Source organism: Solanum lycopersicum, chromosome 3 (genome assembly GCF_036512215.1).
Source record: "Solanum lycopersicum chromosome 3, SLM_r2.1".
Classification (NCBI taxonomy): Eukaryota; Viridiplantae; Streptophyta; class Magnoliopsida; order Solanales; family Solanaceae; genus Solanum; species Solanum lycopersicum.
This window is the reverse complement of record NC_090802.1, coordinates 38,120,136-38,131,231: the sequence shown is the minus strand read 5'-3', so window position 1 is coordinate 38,131,231 and position 11,096 is coordinate 38,120,136. Positions and strand designations below refer to the sequence as shown.

Genomic DNA, 11,096 nt, shown 5'->3' with positions numbered 1-11,096 from the left:
ATTACTAAACTAAGAGTATTCTAAGAAGCTAAAAAATACATAAGAAGCTAGTCCATGCCGGAAGTTCAAGGCATCATGACTTGAAGAAGAAGATCCAGTCCAAGCTAGAAACGTTAGCTAACCCTGAATTTCTGATGTAGTAAGACTGGCTTGAATTACTGTTTAGTCGAAGATGACGGCACGTTTGCTACACTCCACAAATAAATAAGAAGAAAACAATAAAAGTAGGGGTCAGTACAATACACGGGTACTGAGTAGATATCATTGGTCAACTCAAAATAGAGAACAGTATGTATCAAGTAATGTCATAAATCAACTATAAAACTAAACATGTAGCAACAAAAAGTACTATAATCATCAATAAGTACCATCAAGTTCATCCATCAGGGCTCAAGACTCAATACCACACTCGTTTGGAAATTAAGTTTATTAAATTGAGTATATTAATATCCTTCAAGATTCTTTATCTTTATTCCCCTCGTGTCGGTACGTGACACTCCGATCCTCATATACTATCCTGGTACCGGAATGTGGCACCCGATCCATATTCTATCCTTGTGTCGGAACGTGACACTCCGATCCTCATATTCTATCCTGGTACCGGAACTTGGCACCCGATCCATATTCAATCTTGGTGTCGGAACGTGACACTCCGATCCTCATATACTATCCTGGTACCAGAACGTGGCACCCAATCCATATTCTATCCTGGTGTCGGAACGTGACACTCTGATCCTCATATACTATCCTGGTACCGGAACGTGGCACCCAATCCCCTAATCTCACTACTTTCATTCATCAAGCCTTCTTTTATACCAAGGCATCATCATTAACAAAGTAGATTAGGGTTTCTTTTCAAGATTTGGGATTCAATAGCTTCATCATGCTCATTTATTCATAATTACATAATCACATCATTCATGCAAGCATACAATTAAGCATATAGAATGGTTTGCAATACTACTCACACATATCATTCACTATTAAGAGTTTACTACGAATAGCATGAAAACCATAACCTACCTCTACCGAAGAATTGAGATCAAGCAAGTTAATCCTCAAAGCTTGGTGTTTTCCTCTTCTTCTCGATCGTTTCTCTCTCCCTTCTTGTTCTTTCTATTTTCTTTATTCAAACCCCCTTTCTTTTACCCTAATTAGTATATAATTAAGAATAAAAGATGGCAATAATACCCCACTAATTAACTTAGGGTTACCTCTTTTAACCCCTCAAGAATTTTAGTTATTAATATAACCCCACGAAATCTATAATTAAGGAAAGAATAGTCCAAAAACGTCCCTTAAAACTTCACCAGAAATCCGACTCTGCCTGGGATTTGCGCAACCTGTGACAGGTCGTCGTGCCTGCGACGGTCCGTCCTGCAGGTCGTCGCAAAGTTCAGAGAATGGATTTTCACTGAAGTCTTCGTGACGGTCCGTCACGCCTGTGATGGTCCGTTCTGTCATTCCGTCACGAAGTTCAGCGAGTCGATTTTCAGTACCCAATTTCAGATTTTCTAAGTGTTTTGAAACGAGACCCTGCGACGGTCCGTCGTTCCCTTGACGGTCCGTCGTGGGGTCCGTCGCTTCTGCCAGTTTTTCCAGAATTGAAGTCTGTTGCTCAAAACGACTAAACAGGTCGTTACAATAGATACCAATTTTTCTCGCATATCTGCCTCCTTCTCTCAAGTGGCTTCTTCAACGGGTCGATTCTTCCATTGCACCTTGATGGATGCAATCTCTCTTGACCTCAACTTGTGAACTTCTCTATTTAAAATCGCAACAGGCTCCTTCTCACAAGACAAGTTCTCATCAAGCAAAATTGAATCCCAACGGATGATATAGTTTCCATCCCCATGGTATCTTTTCAACATAGACACATGGAATACCGGATGCACTCCGGACAGCCCTGGAGGCAAGGCTAACTCATAAGCCACCTCTCCTACTCGCTTAAGTACTTCAAATGGTCCAATGTACCTTGGACTTAGTTTACCCCTTTTACCAAACCGCATCACCCCTTTCATGGGTGAAACTTTCAGCAAGACTTGTTCACCCTCCATGAACTCTAAGTCTCTAACCTTTCGATCTGCATATTCTTTTTGTCTACTTTGCGCCGCTAGAAGCTTATCTTGAATAGACTTCACCTTTTCCATCGAATCCCTCAAGAGATCAGTACCCCAAGGTCTAACCTCGAACGCATCAAACCAACCGATGGGAGACCTACATCTCCTACCATACAATGCTTCAAATGGAGCCATATCAATGCTTGAGTGATATATATTATTGTATGAGAACTCCGCTAAGGGTAAGAAGCTATCTCAATGGCCACCAAATTCTATCACACACGCACGAAGCATATCCTCCAACACTTGAATCGTTCGCTCAGACTGACCATCGGTCTGGGGATGGAACACAGTACTAAGGTCCAACCTAGTACCCAATTCAGCATGCAATGTTTTCCAAAACTTAGAAGTAAACTGCGTACCTCTATCTGATATGATGGATAGTGGAACCCCATGCAATCGCACCACTTCCGAGATGTAAAGTTCGACTAACTTTTCTGCATTGTAAGTCACCTTGACCGGAATGAAATGAGCAGATTTAGTTAACCTATCAACAATCACCCAAATGGAGTCATACTTACCCATTGTCTTCGGAAGACCAACCACAAAATCCATTGCAATCCTTTCCCACATCCAATCCGGAATGGGCATTCTCTGAAGTGTTCCTCCGGGCCTTTGGTGTTCATACTTTACTTGTTGACAGTTTGGACATTTGGCAATAAAATCCACAATGTCACGCTTCATTCTACTCCACCAAAAGTGTTGTTTTAGGTCACGATACATCTTGGTTGCACCCGGATGTATAGAATACCTTGAACTATGAGCCTCTGTCAGAATAGTGTTGATCAAATCATCGACGCGGGGTACACATACCCTTCCCTTGATTCTCAAAACACCTTCCTCATCGATTTGTGCTTCCTTAGCCTCCCCTCGCAATACTTTATATTGGATTCGCCTTAGTGTCTCATCATCAAACTCTTTTCCCTTAATTTTGTCAAGAAAAGAAGATCTTGACTCCACACTAGCCAACAATCCTCCCTTCTCATTTACTTCTAATCTCATCAAGTCATTAGCTAGAGTCTGAACCTCTCTAGCCAATGGGCGTCTAGAAGCTTGCAAGTGAGCTAGACTCCCATGCTTCCCGCCTTCCTACTTAAAGCATCCGCCACAACATTCGCCTTCCCCGGATGATACAAGATAGTGATATCGTAGTCCTTTAGTAACTCCATCCATCTCCTCTGCCTTAAGTTCAAATCTTTCTGAGTAAAGACACACAGTAGGCTACGATGATCCGTATAGATCTCACACTTAACCCCATATAAATAGTGTCTCCATTGTTTTAATGCAAACACTACCGCAGCCAATTCCAAATCTTGGGTTGGATAGTTACGTTCATGCACCTTTAATTGCCTTGAAGCATGAGCAATCACACTCTTCTCTTGCATTAGTACTGCACCCAAACCAGAATAGGATGCATCACAATAAACAATGAAGTTCTTTCCCCTTACTGGCAAGGTAAGGATAGGTGCGGTAGTCAACAAAGTCTTGAGCTTCTGAAAGCTTTCCTCACATTCATCCGATCATGCAAATGGGACATTCTGCTTAGTCAAGTTTGTCAATTGGGAGGCGATAGAAGAGAATCCCTTGACGAATCGGCGGTAGTAGCTAGCTAACCCAACAAAGCTCCTTATTTCTGACACATTAGTAGGTCTTACCCAATTCTTCACTGTCTCAATCTAAGAAGGATCCACCATGACTCCATTCTTAGAAACCATGTGTCCCAAGAAGGACACTGCATCTAGCCAAAACTCACACTTAGAGAACTTGGCATAAAGCTTTTTCTCCCTTAGCATTTCCAATACCATTCTCAAATGCTCTTCATGTTCCTTCTTGCTCTTTGAGTATACCAATATATCATCAATAAATACGATTACGAAGAGATCCAAATGTGGCTTAAAAATCCCGTTCATCAAGCTCATGAACGCAGCAGGGGCATTCGTAAGACCAAAGGACATCACTACAAATTCGTAATGCCCATACCTCGTTCGAAAAGCAGTCTTTGGCACATCCATTGCCCGTATTTTCAATTGATGATAACCGGATGTCAAGTCAATCTTAGAGAAGACACAAGCACCTTGTAACTGATCAAACAAGTCATCAATGCGAGGAAGAGGGTACTTGTTCTTTATGGTTACCTTATTCAGTTGTCTGTAGTCTATGCACATTCGAAAACTGCCATCCTTTTTCTTTACAAACAAAACCGGAGCACCCCAAGGAGATGCACTTGGTCTAATGAAGTCTTTGTTCAATAACTCTTGAAGTTGTGATTTTAACTCTCTTAACTCCGCGGGAGCCATTCTATAAGGGGGTATAGAAATGGGGCGAGTACTGGGTTCAAGATCAATACGGAAGTCAATATCCCTATCCGGTGGCATACCAGGAAGATCTGCAGGGAACACATCCAGAAACTCACGAACTACTGAAACCGACTCAATCGAAGGTACTTGGGTAGTGTCATCCTTGAGATGTGCCAAGAAAGCTAAACACCCTTTACTAATCATTTTCTTAGCACGAAGAAAGGAGACGATGCGGACCGGATTGGAAGTGTATTCACCCTCCCACACTAACGGGTCTATCCCATGCTTGGCTAACGTCACCGTTTTAGCATTACAATCCAAGATTGCAACTTGCGGAGAAAGCCATGTCATACCCAGAATCACATCAAAATCATCCATTTCTAAGATAACCAAATCTACGTAAGTGTTGCTCCCCACAAAGTTTACCAAACAAGACCTATATACCTTTTCAACTACCAGAGACTCACCCACCGGAGTAGATACACGAATAGGCATATCAAGTAATTCACAATGTAAATTTAGACCATTAGCAAATGAGGAAGATACATAAGAAAATGTGGATCCAGGATCAAACAAAACAGAAGCCATGTGATCACAAACCAAAAGATTACCTTTGATGACAGCATCAGATGCCTCCGCTTCAGACCACCCAGGGAAAGCGTAACAATGGGCCCTATCGTTCATCTGTCCGTTGCCCCTACCTTGTGGTGATGTAGTGGCTCCAGTTTGCCCATCACCTCGGCCGTTTTAGTGACCAGCATTTCCTCGACCACCACGTCCTCCAGAATAACGGCCTCTGCCATGACCACCTCTGCCTCTAACATTTGGAGGTCTGTAACTCTGTTTTGGACAATATCTCTTAATATGTCCAATCTCCCCACATCCATAGCACTCTCTGGGTTCATGCATAGGTCTCTCAGAGAAGTGTTGACCGGTCGGAGGTGGACCCCCAACTACAGTCTGTAGTGAAGACTGAATGGGTCGAACTGCGTAACTTCCCGAACCCTGTCCTTTAGTGTAAGAACCACTAAACTCATCTCCCTTTCGAAACCTTTTTGATGTCGATGTTGTGGTGAAGTCGTCTGGCTTCACTCCTTCCACTTCTATCACAAAGTCTACCACTTCTTGGAAGGATTTTGCCGTTGCCGCTATCTGTAAGGCCGAAATCCGCAATTTTGACCTCAACCCCTACACAAACCGGCGAATCCGCTCTTGAAGACTGAAACAGAGTTGAGTGGCATATCTGGATAGTGCACGAAACTTAGCCTCATAAGCATTAACCGACATCGTACCTTGCTCTAGGCTCTAGAACTCATCCCTTTTCCTATCCCTCAAAGTCCGGGGGATATACTTCTCCATAAACAAACTAGAGAATGAGGCCCAAGTCATAGGTGGTGCCTCTATTGGTTGACACTCGATATGTGACCGCCACCACATTTTGGCGTTCCCTTGAAACTAATAACTCACGAACTCAACACCAAACTGTTCTACTATACCCATCTTGTGTAGTAGCTCGTGACAGTCAACCAGAAAATCATAAGCGTCCTGCGATTCAGCACCCTTGAAGACCGGAGGTTTAAATTTCAAGAACTTACTGAAAAGTTCATGCTGATCATTTGTCATTATAGGCCCAGTAGTCAGACGTGGAAATGCGCCTATGTCCAATGGAACATCCATGCGGGGAGCCATAGTAGCCGCATGTTGTACTTCTGAAACCGGAGGTGTTGGCACAGAAACCACTGGAGGTGCCTGACCTTGATCAGATAACCCGCTAAGATAAGCCAGAACCTGAGTGATCATCTCTGGGGTAGGTTGGGGTGGCATTTCCTCATTTTGCACTTGTTCGGTTTCCCCATCCTCCCCTTCTCTTATTACTTCCTCAGTCGGTGGAAAAGTCACTGCCCTAGTACCAGATGGGCTACGTGTTCGTCCTCTTCCCCTAGAGGACGTCCTCCCACGACCTCTTCCACGGCCCCTCGCCGCTGTTCTTCCTCGAGCCACAGCCCCAGTGGCTGGCTCAGTTGTTTCTTGTCTTGCCGGTGTCAGTGTTGACGTAGTCGTTGCTCTAGTTCTAACCATCTGCGAAAGAGAGTGAAGATGGTCAGATACCAATTCGTATCGCCTAGATACCAATTGGAATCAAGTAGTAGCACGAAAGAATGAATGAAAGAGTGAATTTTTCCTAATGTCTTATAGCCTCTCAAGGAAAAGTAAAGGCGTCCCTCTACCGTTCCTTAAGACTCTACTAGACCTGTTCTGGTGTGATGAGACCAACGAACCTAATGCTCTGATACCAAGTTTGTCACGACCCAAATCCGGGCCGCGACTGGCACCCACACTTACCCTCCTATGTGAGTGAACCAACCAATCTAAACCTTAACATTTCAATATAATATAAACAGAAAGTAATGCGGAAGACTTAAACTCATAAGTAAAATCAATAATCAACTTCTATAACTCAAAAACTTATCATTATCCCCAGAATCTGGAAGTCATCATCACAAGAACATCTATAATCAAATTACTAAACTAAGAGTATTCTAAGAAGCTAAAAAATACATAAGAAGCTAGTCCATGTCGGAAGTTCAAGGCATTATGACTTGAAGAAGAAGATCCAGTCCAAGCTAGAAGTGTTAGCTCACCCTGAATTTCCGATGTAGTAAGACTGGCTTGAATTACTGTTGAGTCGAAGATGACGGCACGTTTGCTACACTCCGCAAATAGATAAGAAGAAAACAATAAAAGTACGGGTCAGTACAAAACACGGGTACTGAGTAGATATCATCGATCAACTCAAAATAGAGAACAGTATGTATCAAGTAATGTCATAAATAAACTATAAAACTCAACATGTAGCAACAAAAAGTACTATAATCATCAATAAGTACCATCAAGTTCATCCATGAGGGCTCAAGCCTCAATACCATACTCGTTTGGGAATTAAGTTTATTAGATTGAGTATATTAATATCCTTCAAGATTCTTTATCTTTATTCCCCTCGTGTCGGAACGTGACACTCCAATCCTCAAATACTATCCTGGTACCGGAACGTGGCACCCGATCCATATTCTATCCTGGTGTCGGAACGTGACACTCTGATCCTCATATTCTATCCTGGTACCGGAACGTGGCACCTGATCCATATTCTATCCTGGTGTCGGAACGTGACACTATGATCCTCATATACTATCCTGGTACCGGAACGTGGCACCCGATCCATATTCTATCCTAGTGTCGGAACGTGACACTCTGATCCTCATATACTATCCTGGTACCGGAACGTGGCACCCGATCCTCTAATCTCACTACTTTCATTCATCAAGCCTTCTTTTATACCAAGGCATCATCATTAACAAAGTAGATTAGGGTTTCTTTTAAAGATTTGAGATTCAATAGCTTCATCATGCTCATTTATTCATAATTACTTAATCACATCATTCATGCAAGCATACAATTAAGCATATAGAAGGGTTTACAATACTACGAACACATATCATTCACTATTAAGAGTTTACTACGAATAGCATGAAAACCATAACCTACCTCTACCGAAGAATTGAGATCAAGCAAGTTAATCCTCAAAGCTTGGTGTTTTCCTCTTCTTCTCGATCGTTTCTCTCTCCCTTCTTGTTCTTTCTATTTTCTTTATTCGAACCCCCTTTCTTTTACCCTAATTAGTATATAATTAAGAATAAAAGATGGCAATAATACCCCACTAATTAACTTAGGGTTACCTCTTTTAACCCCTCAAGAATTTTAGTTATTAATATAACCACACGAAATCTATAATTAAGGAAAGAGTAGTCCAAAAATGCCCCTTAAAACTTCACCAGAAATCCGACTCTGCCTGGGATTTGCGCAACCTGTGACGGGCCATCGTGCCTGCAACGGTTTGTCCTGCAGGTCATCGCAAAGTTCAGAGAATGGATTTTCACTGAAGTCTCCGTGACGGTCCGTCACGCCTGTGACGGTCCGTTCTGCCATTCCGTCACGAAGTTCAGAGAGTCGATTTTCAGTACCCAATTTCAGATTTTCTAAGTGTTTTGAAACGAGACCCTGCGACGGTCCATCGTGCCCTTGACGATCCGTCGTGGGGTCCGTCACTTCTGCTAGTTTTTCCAGAATTGAAGTCTGTTGCTCAAAATGACTAAACAGGTCGTTACAACCACTTTCGATAACTTTGTCTTTGGTGTGCCATCTGTTAACAAGGACATGAAGCGTTGAACTGTTTTCACCGATCTGACCTGTTGCTTGAACCATTTGAAGAATTCAATTTCTGTTTTAAATCTCTTCATATCTTTAAACCATTTGTCTTTGAACAAGACTCCATTCTTTAGTGTATGTATCCACATACCAAGCCTTTTTTAAAGCATGCTTTGGGCTACCCCACTATTTATTGATCCTTTTTAAGTCAGGAGTAAATTTGTCGACTGACTTAATGGTTCCAATAGAATCTTTCTTCTTATGATAAGGGGCTTTCATTTCGCTAGGAGTAGGACTACCTGCAAAAGAAGAGTCATAATAAACTTTGGGGATGGTTTGGGTGAAGTCTACCCCACGAAACATACCATGTTGTTTTGAAATTTCATACAATTCTTCATATCCCTCCCGGTTTTTTGAAGTAGAAGGTCTAGAAATAGACATTCTCTTACTGGAAGACTCAATATTGAAAGAATTAGATCTGAGAAACTTTAGGTTAACAGATCCATATGAAAACTGAAGGATACTTTCAATAGAAGACTTGGAAGGTTGAATTGGAAGAGGTTTTGTGATGGATTGAAATTTCCAACATTCGTCGGAAAGGATCTCATTACATTTTAACATTATAGGCACAAAAGTAGTGCAATGCTCTTGGTTTGATTCCATAAGCATAGTAACACCTTTGGGACTAGAGTTAATTGCCTTTGGGGCAATAGTGGTCTTCATCACCTTGTAATATACCCGATATATTACAGCTAGATCTCTGGTTCCTAGCTTGCTATTCATATTCTTGGTTTTGACATTGAGGGTCAAAGTATCAAGAATATTTGGATCATCTATTTCTATTGAGAAATTGGGATAGCAATTGAAGTAAACTGGTCCCTGAGCAAGGTTACTTTCTAAGATTCCTAGGAGAGAATCTTCAACATTGAGAAGTCTAGCATCTCTAAGCATTAAACAAAAAGGAATATTAAGGCCTTTACAGAAAAGATGTTTAACCGCAACCTTAACAAGACCAATATGAAGGAATTTAAACTCCTTTCTATACCTATCAAAATTAGCAGCAATAAGCAATTTAATAGTTTCTAAAGAATTATTAACTGCAGAAGTAGATTCACAAGTTTTTATACTAAAACTTTTAAATAAACTGAAATTACCTATCTGGTAAATCTTATTAACAGGTTCTTTAGGAATAGACCAATTTTGTAAACGCATATCTTCTTTAGATATAGAGCTATTAACAGAGTTAACAACATTGTTGCTATTCATGAGAACAAACAGTTATCTTTAGGCATGAAAGAACTTCAAGGATAAGAAATATGTTAGAAATAATTTTAACAAAGACTATCTAACTAATGAAAGATTACAATTGGTCTTTAAAATCTTTAGAAATTAAAACAGTTATTATCTAAATAATACAAAAGTTTACAATGACTTAAACAATTAAATAGGCTTTGGATTTTACTTAACTATTATCACTTATGTTGGATTTTACAAGTCTTTGGCAAGTCTTAATGTAGAACGGATCACCATACGATCGGCTGCCTGCCCTTCCTTGGTCTTACTGGACATAGAATGATCTACCATTAGGCTACCCAAATCTTTAAGCCGGAGATTAATCGGCATACACAGACTTATGCAGAGACAAAACCTCAACATGATAATAGGAAACCTTAGCATATAATTTTAGTCAAAATTAACAATGTATATTATATAAGAAAATAACAAGGATAATTTCAAGAGATTATAAAGAATCAAATACAATAATCCATTAGAAAGATAATAGCAAAGTTAAGATTATTTCATTATCTATCTTCTCACATGGTTTCTATCAGCCAAGACAACCAAAGGGTTTAGCCACCCATGCTAACAATGGGTGCCATTAACATGGCTGTGATACCATTTTGGTCATCGGGGAAAGTTCGGAAGTAAAATAAAGAAGAAGAAAATGAAGAACTTACTAATAAAAAAGACTTTATTCCATTATAAGCATATTGTTTACATAGAGAAAGGAAGCATTCAAGAAAAATTGTAGTGTAAATTTTTTGATGCTTACATCAATAAAACGTAATGCCTTAAATAGGCAAAGGGTTGAGACAAAGGGATATGAAAATCTAAAAGTTCTTCTTTTGATTGGCTGTTGATTTTCATCCGTTGCTTTTGATAAAGCAAAGTATCTTGTCTTCTTTTGAAAAGCATCTTTATCTTTTTCTTTTGATAAAGTTGTGTCTACCATTTTGTCGACAATAATAATTCATCGTTAATTCTGCTCCACTTCTTTTGAAAAGAGAAATGACAGTTGCTTTTACTTTTGGTGATGAATTCATTTCATCCTGATTATGGTAACAAAGATTCTGTCTTCTTTGAGACTCCTTTGCTTCTTTCTTTGATAATTTCGATCTTTTAGATCTCTACCAGAAAGACTAATTATTCTGGTTTTTAACAACCTCAATTAGATCATTAATCAAAAGGATTTAAA

General features: G+C 40.3%; 1 long non-coding RNA gene across 1 annotated transcript; it reads right to left on the bottom strand.

The window, feature by feature from the left end:
• Positions 1 to 6,849: 6,849 nt before the first annotated feature.
• On the bottom strand, positions 6,850 to 10,667 carry LOC138347223 (uncharacterized). Its single transcript, XR_011219980.1, has 2 exons — positions 10,579 to 10,667; positions 6,850 to 7,124 (listed from the first exon to the last, which is right to left on the bottom strand). It is a non-coding gene; the product is annotated as an uncharacterized lncRNA (long non-coding RNA).
• Between the last annotated feature and the right edge of the window lie 429 nt (positions 10,668 to 11,096).